Source organism: Mustela nigripes, chromosome 7 (genome assembly GCF_022355385.1).
Source record: "Mustela nigripes isolate SB6536 chromosome 7, MUSNIG.SB6536, whole genome shotgun sequence".
Lineage (NCBI taxonomy): Eukaryota > Metazoa > Chordata > Mammalia > Carnivora > Mustelidae > Mustela > Mustela nigripes.
The window spans coordinates 53,573,825-53,584,423 of NC_081563.1; the positions used below are offsets into that span (position 1 = coordinate 53,573,825).

General features: G+C 46.5%; 1 protein-coding gene across 4 annotated transcripts in view; it reads right to left on the minus strand.

The window, feature by feature from the left end:
* Window positions 1–8,645, minus strand: part of ANXA4 (annexin A4) — a 75,861-nt gene extending 67,216 nt beyond the window's left edge. For 2 of the 4 annotated variants that reach the window (XM_059405929.1, XM_059405930.1), the window contains exon 1: window positions 8,495–8,645. The gene's annotated coding sequence lies outside the window, so the exon portion shown is untranslated. The remainder of the gene's footprint in view (window positions 1–8,494) is intronic. The other 2 variants (XM_059405927.1, XM_059405926.1) reach the window with 2 other exon arrangements.
* Between the last annotated feature and the right edge of the window lie 1,954 nt (window positions 8,646–10,599).

Here is a 10,599-nt window from a genome sequence, read left to right on the forward strand (position 1 = left end):
AGTGTGGTTTCCAGACCAATATCATCAGAAACTGGGAACTTGTTAAAAGTGCACTTTCTTGGGCCCAACACCACACCTACAAAACTCTGAGGGTAGGGTCTGGCAATTTGGTTTGTAAGAAGCCCACCAGGTGGTTTTTTTTTTTTTTTCAAGATTTTATTTATTTGACAGAGATCACAAGTAGGCAGAGAGGCAGGCAGAGAGCCCAATGTGGGGGTCAATCCCAGGACCCTGAGACCATGACCTGAGCAGGTCAGAGGCTTAACCCATCAAGCCAACTAGGCAGGTGATTCTGATGCATTCTCAAATTTGAGAACTACTGCTCTACAGTAATGATTCTAGATTCTAACTACTGATGCTCAAAAAGGTCCTCAAAATGCTCCATGGTCATTCCTAAGTGTAGATTCCCATTCCTGATCATACATCAAGTGAGTATAAGGGAATGGGGGTAAAAAACAGAAAAAACTATATTAATGGGAAGAGTCATAATTAACACTTTTTAAAGTATTTGTATAAATATGAGTCAGGAAATGTGTTTGTCAGAGATTATTTACATGGAGTTCTTGAAACCATTCACTGCAAACATGCATTTCTCCGGGCAAACCTGACCTGTTATTTTATGATTTCTGTGACATTCTGAATTCAATTCTCTTCCCACATGCTAGAAGAGGCTGTAATGGAGATCATTCCAAGCTGGACAGAGGAGGCTGGGAATCCAGAACATAAGCCAAATTCCAGTCTCTGCTCTGCCCTCCAGATTTAACTCCACCTAACACAGCTACTCTATGCTGACATATAAGTGACATAGTAGTGACTATTGTGCAGCATTTCTGAGAAGATCACTAATATGTCAACCCCCATCATACCTTCTTTCCTCATTAAGAGAACTTTCACTGAGTCTTCATGGTTTGGAAAACCAGGGACGTAGTACTCATCCCAGGAAGAAATAATGATTGGTCCAAGGCAACCCCATTCCAATAGCAACAAATGGTTTTCAAGTGGCCAGAGGACCCACTTCAGGCCAAGGAGAAATAAGAAGAAGCCTACTAAGAGGCTTCAGAGAAAGACTTCTGCCAGATTAAAAAGACAGAGATTAGCCTTCCTTCTTTCTTCTAGCCTTGGATGATATCAGGACACCATGTCTGGAGCTATGCTTCAAAAGGATCCTAATTGTAATATAGACTGTAAGACACCTAACACGATACCTAGAAAAAGTTCTCAAATTTTAGTGTGCAGCAAAAGCACCTGAGGAGTGTTTAGACATACAGCTTTTAGGGATGCTGTACTCAAGAACATGAATCAGTAAATCTCGGATAGGGCCCAAAGACCTTATTGAACCCATTTTCAGTAAGCACCCCAGGTGATCCCCCTCACATCCTGTTCCGGGCCCTGGTTCTCACACAGGTGGTCCCTGGATGAGACCCCAGTTCCAAAACTGCGGCTCACCAGGTGTACAGACCTACTCATAGTCCTTCCTTAAATATTGATTTTGCCTCATCGGGTACCAGGCACTGTGACAGAAACAAAGATGGAGGAAACAGTATCTTACTACCAAAGAGCTTTGTAAGCTAGTAAGACAAACAGCCGATCCAAAGACAAAGCAGCAGGTGCTAACTATTGTCAAGAGTTGCAAGGTGGGAGACAGGAGACTGAGCCCGTCCCCACCCTGCCCCACCCCTAGTCAAATGTTCTCATTTGACTTAGGCTTCCAATGACAGATTTCAAGAGTGAAAGGTTTTGCTGGCAGAGAGAGAACAGTAAAAATGAAGCTTCAGCTATGATTTGGAAAACACTTCATTTGGAGTGGGGCTGGAGACTTAAACCCGGAAGAGAGTGGTGGGAGACAAAATTCTGGAAAGGTGATTTTCACAAATGGGTCATTTTGTGACAGGTTGAGCTTGGACACTGGACTCAATTTTCTAGGCCATGGGAAATCATACATTCATTCAGCACACACAGTGACACACGCCCTCTGTGCTAGGCCAGGGGACGGGGGCTGTGTAGTTCCTGCCCTCAGAGGAGCTCAGCTCAGAGCTGAGGGGGTGGCCCAGGCTGGATATCAGACACAGTAAGGCGTGAACATTCCTGTGATGGGAGAATGACAGGGAAAGAGGAGTATCCATAGTGGAGAGGCCCCTCACTCAGATTAAGTCAAATGGAGAAGAAGACTGTGTCCATGCCGAACCTTGAACGGTTGGCCATGTGTAGGACAGGGAAATAGGGAGTCTTGTTTCTCCAAGGCTCAGTCTCTGCCTGGATTTCCTTCCTGGTACCCAGCACTTCCATTTTATTAAAACAAAACATGCATTAGAGAAATGTACTAAGCAGCAGAACAGATACAAAGGAAAATGAGGATCTCCATAGGGGACAGTAGTTCCGACTGTGGACCCTCCAGGACCTGTCCCCCAAGACTGGTTGGTCCTGTCCCCGACAGGCCTACAGAATGACCTTCATTTCTGAGAGTCCTCCCACTCTCCCATCTGGAACTAGCCCTGCTCTCATCAACAGGCCATACTTCCAGTGAATAACAGCCTTCCTTTGTCATCCCTGTGACTGTACATAAATCTCTCCTCTCCCACCCCCAAGAAGCCTTCTCTGCCCGCCCCTGATGGAGTTAGGCGCACCTCCTCTATTGTTCTGTGGTCTGTGCAAAGTGTACCAAATCATTTATCATACAGTCCTATGAGTTTTGAATTATTGATCTGCTTGTTTACCTCCCTAAGGAAAGGGTCTGTGTTCTACCTTCGAATCTCTAGGGCCTGTCACATTATATGATAGATGGGTGGCCCTGTATTCATTGGGCAGGAGCTGTTGACATCCTGTCTCGCCCCTGAAGCCCCTTCCCCAAAGGGCTGGGCTGTCTCCCCTGTCTTTAAATGCTGCCCCAAGTCTTGCTACCACCTGGCTGGGCCCCCGGAATCAAGAGCAGCACATTGTCTTGGTTCATATCTGCTACACTCCTCACTCACTTACTGCATGGGACCCCCCTGGATATTTAGAATGACCCAGGTCGGCATCAAGTTCATCTCAGACAAGTGGTACGGACACAGGTTTCTACCTCTCCCCCTCTGAAAGAGTCCAGCCCCACAGCCAGCTTAAACTCCCAGCCCTGCCTTTTCAGGCTGATTCCCCATTCTTTTTTAAGATTTTATTTATTTCTTTATTTGACGAGAGATACAGCAAGAGAGGGAACACAAGCAGGGGGAGTGGAAGATGGAGAAGCAGACTTCTCGCTGAGCAGGGAGCCCGACACAGGGCTCAATCCCAGGACCCTGGGATCATGACCTGAACCAAGGCAGATGTTTAATTGAGCCACCCAGGGGGCCCCTGATTCCCTGTTCTTACTGCACTATGTAGGACAACAGGGTGGTAGAGCACAGGAAGTTGAACCAGACTGCCAAATTCAAATCCTGACTCTACCATTTGCATGTAGCATGTGACCTCCAGCAAATTACTGAACCCGTTTGTGCCTCAGTTTCCTCACTTACTCAATGGGGATGATAATGGGAGCACCCACGTATTATAGATGAAAATTTAGTAAATAACATGCCAGTTGTTTGGCACAGGGCCAGGCTCCTAGGACACACGAGCAAACATCAGCTATTCGTATCTGTGACATGGACCCTCCAACAGGAAGAAGCAGGGGCCTCACAGACTAAGACATAGTCTAGCTCTGAAGCCAAGGCCAGGTCCCTCAGTACCCAAGTTCTGATAGCACTGCTGGGACTTTGACCAAGGGCCCTATCCCAGCAAGTCTATCTAGTCTACAGGCTGGGACTTATCCCATCTACTCCTGTCTCTGTTTCTGCAGCTAAAAAAACATATGGAACTGATCAGACCAAGTAAATTCAGGGCTTTCTCTATCAGGCAGTTCATAGCACCTTACATTCTTTTTGGAACTAGCTGGAGTGTAGCCAAATGAAAAATCAGCCCAATTGAAATGTGTAAGAAACGAGCGATTGCTATTATAGCTCACTGGAGACCAAAGCATCATTCTTTGCATACAAATAAGAAAATATAGGGGCGCCTGGGGGGCTCAGTGGGTTAAAGCCTCTGCCTTCAGCTCGGGTCATGATCCTGGGGTCCTGGGATCGAGCCCCTTATCGGGCTCTCTGCTCGGCAGGGAGCCTGCCTCCCCCTCTCTGCCTTTCTGCCTACTTGTGATTTCTGTCAAATAAATAAAATCTTTAGAAAAATTAAAAATATATATATGATCATGTATTAATTTTGAGGTTGGAAAATTTGATAATATGTATTTATTTTCCATTTCTACTTCATTCTCTCTCTTCAAATGGGTAGGTGATATCTGTAACTATATGTTTTAAAAATTGATAATATGTGAATATGATTTTAAAAATTCAAATAATAATAAATGGTATAAAGTGATAAATCTGGATGAACTTTGCCCCCCCACCTTGTTTTGGCAACCACTGTGATAATTTTCCTATGCACACTATCAGAAATATTTAATGCATTAACAAGCATATAGACGATAGTCTCCATCATTCTTACAAAAAAAGTAGTAGCATACTATGCAATCCTGTATTTTACTTTTCTTAAAAAAATATTTTATTTATTTGACAGAGAGAAACCCCAAGTAGGCAGAGAAGCAGGCAGAGAGAGAGGGGGAAACAGTCTCCCTGCTGGGCAGAGAGCCCGATGCAGGGCTCGGTCCCAGGACCCTGAGATCATGACCTGAGCCTACGACAGAGGCTTAATCCACTGAGCCACCCAGGAGCCCCTATATTTTAATTTTTTTTAAAAAGTGTTTTTTAAAAAGATTCTTTGATATCATCCAAATCTATTCCTGTCAAGCTGCATCATTTTTTAACAGCTGCACAATACTGCACTGAATGGATGTTCCATAATTTAACCACCCCTTGGTGACAGATATTTAGTTCATTTCCAATCTGTTGCTATAAACAATGCTGCAATGTATATATATCCTTGTACACAAGCCTCTACACACATATCCAAGTATATCTTTATGATAAATTCAGAATTCAAATTGCCAGAACAAAGGCAAATCCATTCTAAAATTTTGACAAGCCACCAAATTTCAGAGCAAATCCATCTACGTACCTGCTAGGTACCATGATTGGGTTTGGACAGATGTCCATCCCCTTGAAATTATACGAACAATGTCAAATATGTGTTTCTTTTTCTCAAGAGACAATCCATAGCTTTACTGAGATTCTCAAAGGGGTATGTAACTAACAAGGATGAGAAGTACTGAGTCAAACGGATTCTTGTATAGCATCCAAAAGCATCAACAGCAGAAGCTGAAGCAAGGTAGGACCCAGAAAAGACCTTCCTAAATGCTCCCTGGAGAGACGTGAGAGGGAGGATGCCAGGGACTGATTATACTAGCAGGGCTGTATCTAGTAAGGACTTCCTAAAGGGGAGATGACTCAAGTACACATAAATCAGGAGAACTTGTTCCCACTCACAAACCAGCCCTTCTATGTTAGTTTCTGGTAATAATCTAATGTTACCTCTGATAGGGGGGCAGGACAGGGGGGACGAGAGCCTTAACCCAGAGAAATGAATCCACAGGGCAGGAAGGTCTTTCTACTGGACCTGACAAAAGGCCACTCTTGAGACCTGTAGCTCTGTTAGAAGTCGGGCCATTCATACTGTAGGCCTTAAAGGATTAATGATGGGGGGGAGGTTTGATGAAGGTGTTTTCTAGAGCAAATTATAGTTTGGCCTATAGCTGCAATTTATCTCTCCAGCTGATTGCGGTTCATTCTGCTAAGAACATTCCCTCGGGTTCTTTGTCTAGCAATCTGGACCAAGAAACAATATGGCAATTTACTGACCTCAAACATCTTGAACCTTTAAAAACAATTCTTCAAAGGTGATGGTTTAGGTTCCTGTAACAAAAGCTCTTAGTCCAGTGCAGACACAAGTGAACACTAACAAGCTACTCCCAATAAAACAAGCAACAGGCCTAACAAATCCTAAATTCCTAGGTACATTATTCTTAATATAGTAATCCATCTCAGGTTCAATTAAGTTTTAAAAATAAACAAGGCCTCTTTGGTTTAAACCCTCTATTTGGTCTAGGGGTGTCAAACATTGTAAAACTATGTGGGGAATTTCATGTGATAGGGCATAATAAAAAGCTGTCCTTGAGAATGGGAATAATGTCAGCTTTTACCATATTATTTACAGCATAACGACAGGCCTAAGTTCCTTTAAGCCCCATGTTTTCGTTAATACTTTACTCAATTTATCAAGCATGCATATATTCATATAAGTCTTTCTAAAGCTTAGTTTCTCAAAGCAAGGTCCAAGAAACATCTGAATCGCAATCATCCAGGGAGCCTATTAAATATGCATTTTCCTGGGCCCAATTCTGTCACACTGGATGAGAATCAGGGGTGAGTGGCATTAAGAATATGCATGTTGTTGAGCTTCCTGAGGAATTCTGATGTACCCTGAAGTGACAAAGCTATGATTTCAGAGGTCATCTTAGTTTAACCTTCCACCCTTAACAGCCCCATCCAAAAGGGGCTACAAGGCCCCCACCTAAACACCTCTTGTTGAGAAAGCTCTCCATCTCCAAGTCCACCCAGCCAAGGGGTTTCAAAAGCCACACTCTTACATCCAGCAGAATGCACCATCCAACCCAGCTCTGCCCAACACCACAAGGAGTGAGTTTATTCTCTGGTCCACATGCCAAGTCCCTCAAGAATTGAGGGCCATTAACTTGTGTCCCCTCACCCACCTCATCTGTGAAACAAGGTTAGGAACCCGCAAGTTGAAATAACAATTAAATGAGGAACCAAGGATGACTGTTATTCAAAGTTCCTCCAGGTAGGACATGGTGGCACCCACTGCCTCCACAGTAGCCCTAATTCTAGTGAGAGCAAACCCTCAAAGGCTAGGTTTGGGCCAAATCACAGCCCCCAAATAAATTTAAGTTTCTTGTTTTATAATAAAACATATAAATTCTGAATTCTACTCCAAAATATATCTGGTTGTTCTTAATCTCAAAGATCGAGGTAAGAGTGACCCACCCCCCAACCCCAGGCCCTTGGTTTATTCTGAAGCTTCAGTTATTCCCTGGCAGTGCCTGGCACTCATTATTAAAGACGACTGGGCTTCCCTGACAAGCAGAAGATCAGGATGGGGAAAACAAGTAAGTGGATAGACATAAAGAAATGGGCCAAAGGCCGTAAGTCTGAGGGTAACCAGGGAGCTCATTCTTCAGATGCTGAGAACTGGTGTGATTTGACTTGACTGTGCATGTTACTCTCTAACTTGCTTCCAGAGAAAAATGATCCCTAGCCAAATATTAAAATATTTAGGAGGGAAATTCGCATATGCCCTTGATCTAACAGTCATGTGCCTCTGTGTGTGTGTGTGCGCGTGTGCTTCCCCCAAAACAAGAGAAATCTGGCCTGAGCTGAATCTAAGGGATCTGGCCTTGACCAGATAGGGCTGGGCTCTGGAAGGAAGCCCGTTTTGGGTGGCTGTGATTACCCATCTCATTCCTGCTTCCTCTTCCACCTGTGTCTTCTGAAAATTCCCTGGGAAGGAAAGGGCTAAGGTTTGGCAATCAGAAGTGTTACCTGCAATGTAAGGAGGAGGTGGGATGGGTAATTTGGAGGGGGTGACCCTATCCATTCTTTCCACTGTCAGCTGGAGAAAGCAGAAGTGTCATGGAAGGTGTGGGTTACTCAGTGCTGCTCACAAACGCGCATCACCCAGAGAGCACTTACAGCGGGCCAGATTGTTGAAAAGCAAAAGCCTCTTTGGCCCCATAGTCTCCCACTAGTCAAAGCCAAGACAAAACAGTGAGACGGCCCCTGGAAGACTTAAGTCATAGATCTCATAAGAAAAACATATTCCCGGGGCTCCTGGGTGGCTCAGAGAGTTAAGCGTCTGCCTAAGGCTCAGGTCATGATCTCGGGGTCCTGGGATCAAGCCCTGCATCGCTCTCTGCTCGGCAGGGGGCCTGTTCCCCCCCACCACCACCGACTGCCTCTCTGCCTACTTGTGATCTCTCTGTATCAAATAAATAAAATCCTAAAAAAAAAAAGAGTAACAGATTTCCATGCGCCAGCCAGCCAGTCTACTGAGGGCATTAGATACATGAGGAGGGAAAGGGTAAGAAACTAGGAAAACTGAGTAAGTGTCTTAAAAGGAGAGAAGAAAGAAGTAAAAAGAAAACTTGGGTATTAGACTGAGTCATATGCAAGGAGTACTAACTCAGTCCTTTCTTGTTAATACCTGAAGCCAGCACAGTTCTTGGCACATGGAACTCAATAAATAACCGCTGTGGTCTCCGACCGGTCTCCTTCTGGACCGTGCCGGGGGGATACCCGCCGGGGCTGCCGGCGCCCGCTCCACCCTTTGGCCGCCTAAGCCCCGCCCGCAGACCGGCGGCCGGCACCCCCTCCTGGGCGCGGCACACGGCTGTCCCCCCGAGGGTGCTGCGACCCCTTCCCCGAGCCCAGGACCCCCGGCCCGGGTCCCCCCTTACCGCTCGAGCCGAAATGCGGCTGCGCTCGTCCCCTGCGACCGGTCAGATCACACCCTAGAGGGGCCGGGCAGCGGGTCTTATCCCGGGCGGACCCGCCCCACTTCGGGGTGGAGACTGAGTCCGAGTTCCTGGTTGTCCCTCTGCACACGGGACCGGAAAATCCTCCGGGTGGGGTGGGGTGGGGTGGGGACGAAGCGCACCTGGAGCTTGGGCCCGGGACCGCAGCGCCTGGCGCCCAGCTGGGGACCAGCCTTGCCCCTGAGCCTGGGGCTGCGCCCCCGGCACGTGCCCGAGCCCCGCCGGGGACCGGACCCGCCGTCCAGGCTCTGCGGTCTCGTCGCCCTCCGGGATAGCACCGCCTGCCCCGCCCCGTCCAGCCCCGCGCCTCCCTCGGCGGAATCCGAGCACTTGGACTTTCCGGGTCTGCGGCTCCAGGCGCCCCAACACTCTCGGAGGTGCGAGTATCCGCCCTGCGGCCGCTGGGGCCAGAGTCCAGCCGCGAATCGCAGCTTCCTCCCGAGGAAACTGCATTTTCTCTCGCCCCGTCTGGGCCAGAGCAGTGGGGAGAGAAATCACCAAGGCACATTGTTTCTCTCTTGCACATTAAAACAAATACCCACCCAAAGGCCCCAGCAGCTCCCCATCTCCCTTGAGGAAATGGAGTTCCCTTTCCTTTGGAAGGAGACCTTCGGGAATAGGAGTGCAGAGCAGCTCTTTATCTTCTCCCCCAGTAAATGACCAGAGTTTGGAACTGGTGGTTAGCCCCTAGGTTGGGCCCGGGAGAGGCGCTCAGGCCCTGTAGACCAGTTGTATGTGCTCCTTTCTGCCTCCCCGAGTGACTCTGGCCTCTTGAAGGCACCTACTAAGCCTAGGTCGTCCTGGCACTCGTGCTTAGTATCGGTTTCAGCACATAGTAGGTGTTTGGTGCTTGCAGAATGAATCCTTTGAGCCTACCCGCAAATTCGGATATTATTTAACAGAGGGAGGGTAGCTTGGGGGAGTGTGTTTGCTATCCAATAGAGCAAAATCCAAGTGGCTACTGCACCCTTAAAGCCAGAGAGGTTACGTTAATTCGGGAGGATTTAGCAAAAGGAGGAGTTTTGACATGGTCTTCTAAGAACATGGCTTTTAAAATCAGAGTGGTTTAGATTCTAGACCTCGTTCTGCCCCTTTTCTCTGCTTTGATAACTTAAAGTTTCCAGCTTCCGTTTATGAACTAATCTAGAGGAAACAAAATCAGGATGAAAAAGAATGAAACAGGATCATTCCTTTCCTCAGAGTAGAGTAATTAGAGAGACTACTGCATTCCTTAAAAAGTAACAATTGGGGCGCCTGGATGGCTCAGTTGGTTGGGCCTCTGCCTTTGGCTCAGGTCATGATCTCAGGATCCTGGGATCCAGCCCCACAGGGGGCTCTCTGCTGAGCAGGAAGCCTGCTTCCTCCCCTACCCCTCTCTGCCTGCCTCTCTGCCTACTTGTGATCTCTCTCTCTCTCTCTCTCTGTGTCAAATAAATAAATAAAATCTTAAAAAAATAATAAATAAAAAGTAACAATTAGGCTACTCTAAAAATAAATAAAAGGTTTGAGAATGGAGCTGATGCTCTCTGCCAAGATCACCTTTGCCAGGCAGGTACACCTAGCTCACAACTGCCCTTTTCTCCTATAAATGCCCTCACATGGGGTTGAAGAGCCACAGTCCAAAGCTAACTTTCTGGGTACAAAAGGTCAGAAGTAAATCTGTGATACCCTTCCTAGTCTAGAGCTCCTGTGGGCTTGGACTAGAGCTAAATTTCTATAGAAACTACATCTGTGCTCTGCTGCTTCTTTGCACTCTCCTGCTCGTGTCAAGTACAGGGTTTCCCAAGAATGAGCACATAAGTTAAGCACTTACACAAGAATCTCCATCTCGGTCTCTGCTTCTAGGGAGACTGATCTAAGACAGAGTATTAAAAAAATTAATACCATTGTTGAAATTAAAGACTCAAAGGAGCCTTTTTTTAAAAAATTGTATTTATTTTTTTAATTTCATTTCAGTGTTCCAGAATTCATTGTTTATGCACCACACCCAGTGCTCCATGCAATACGTGCCCTCCGTAATACCCACC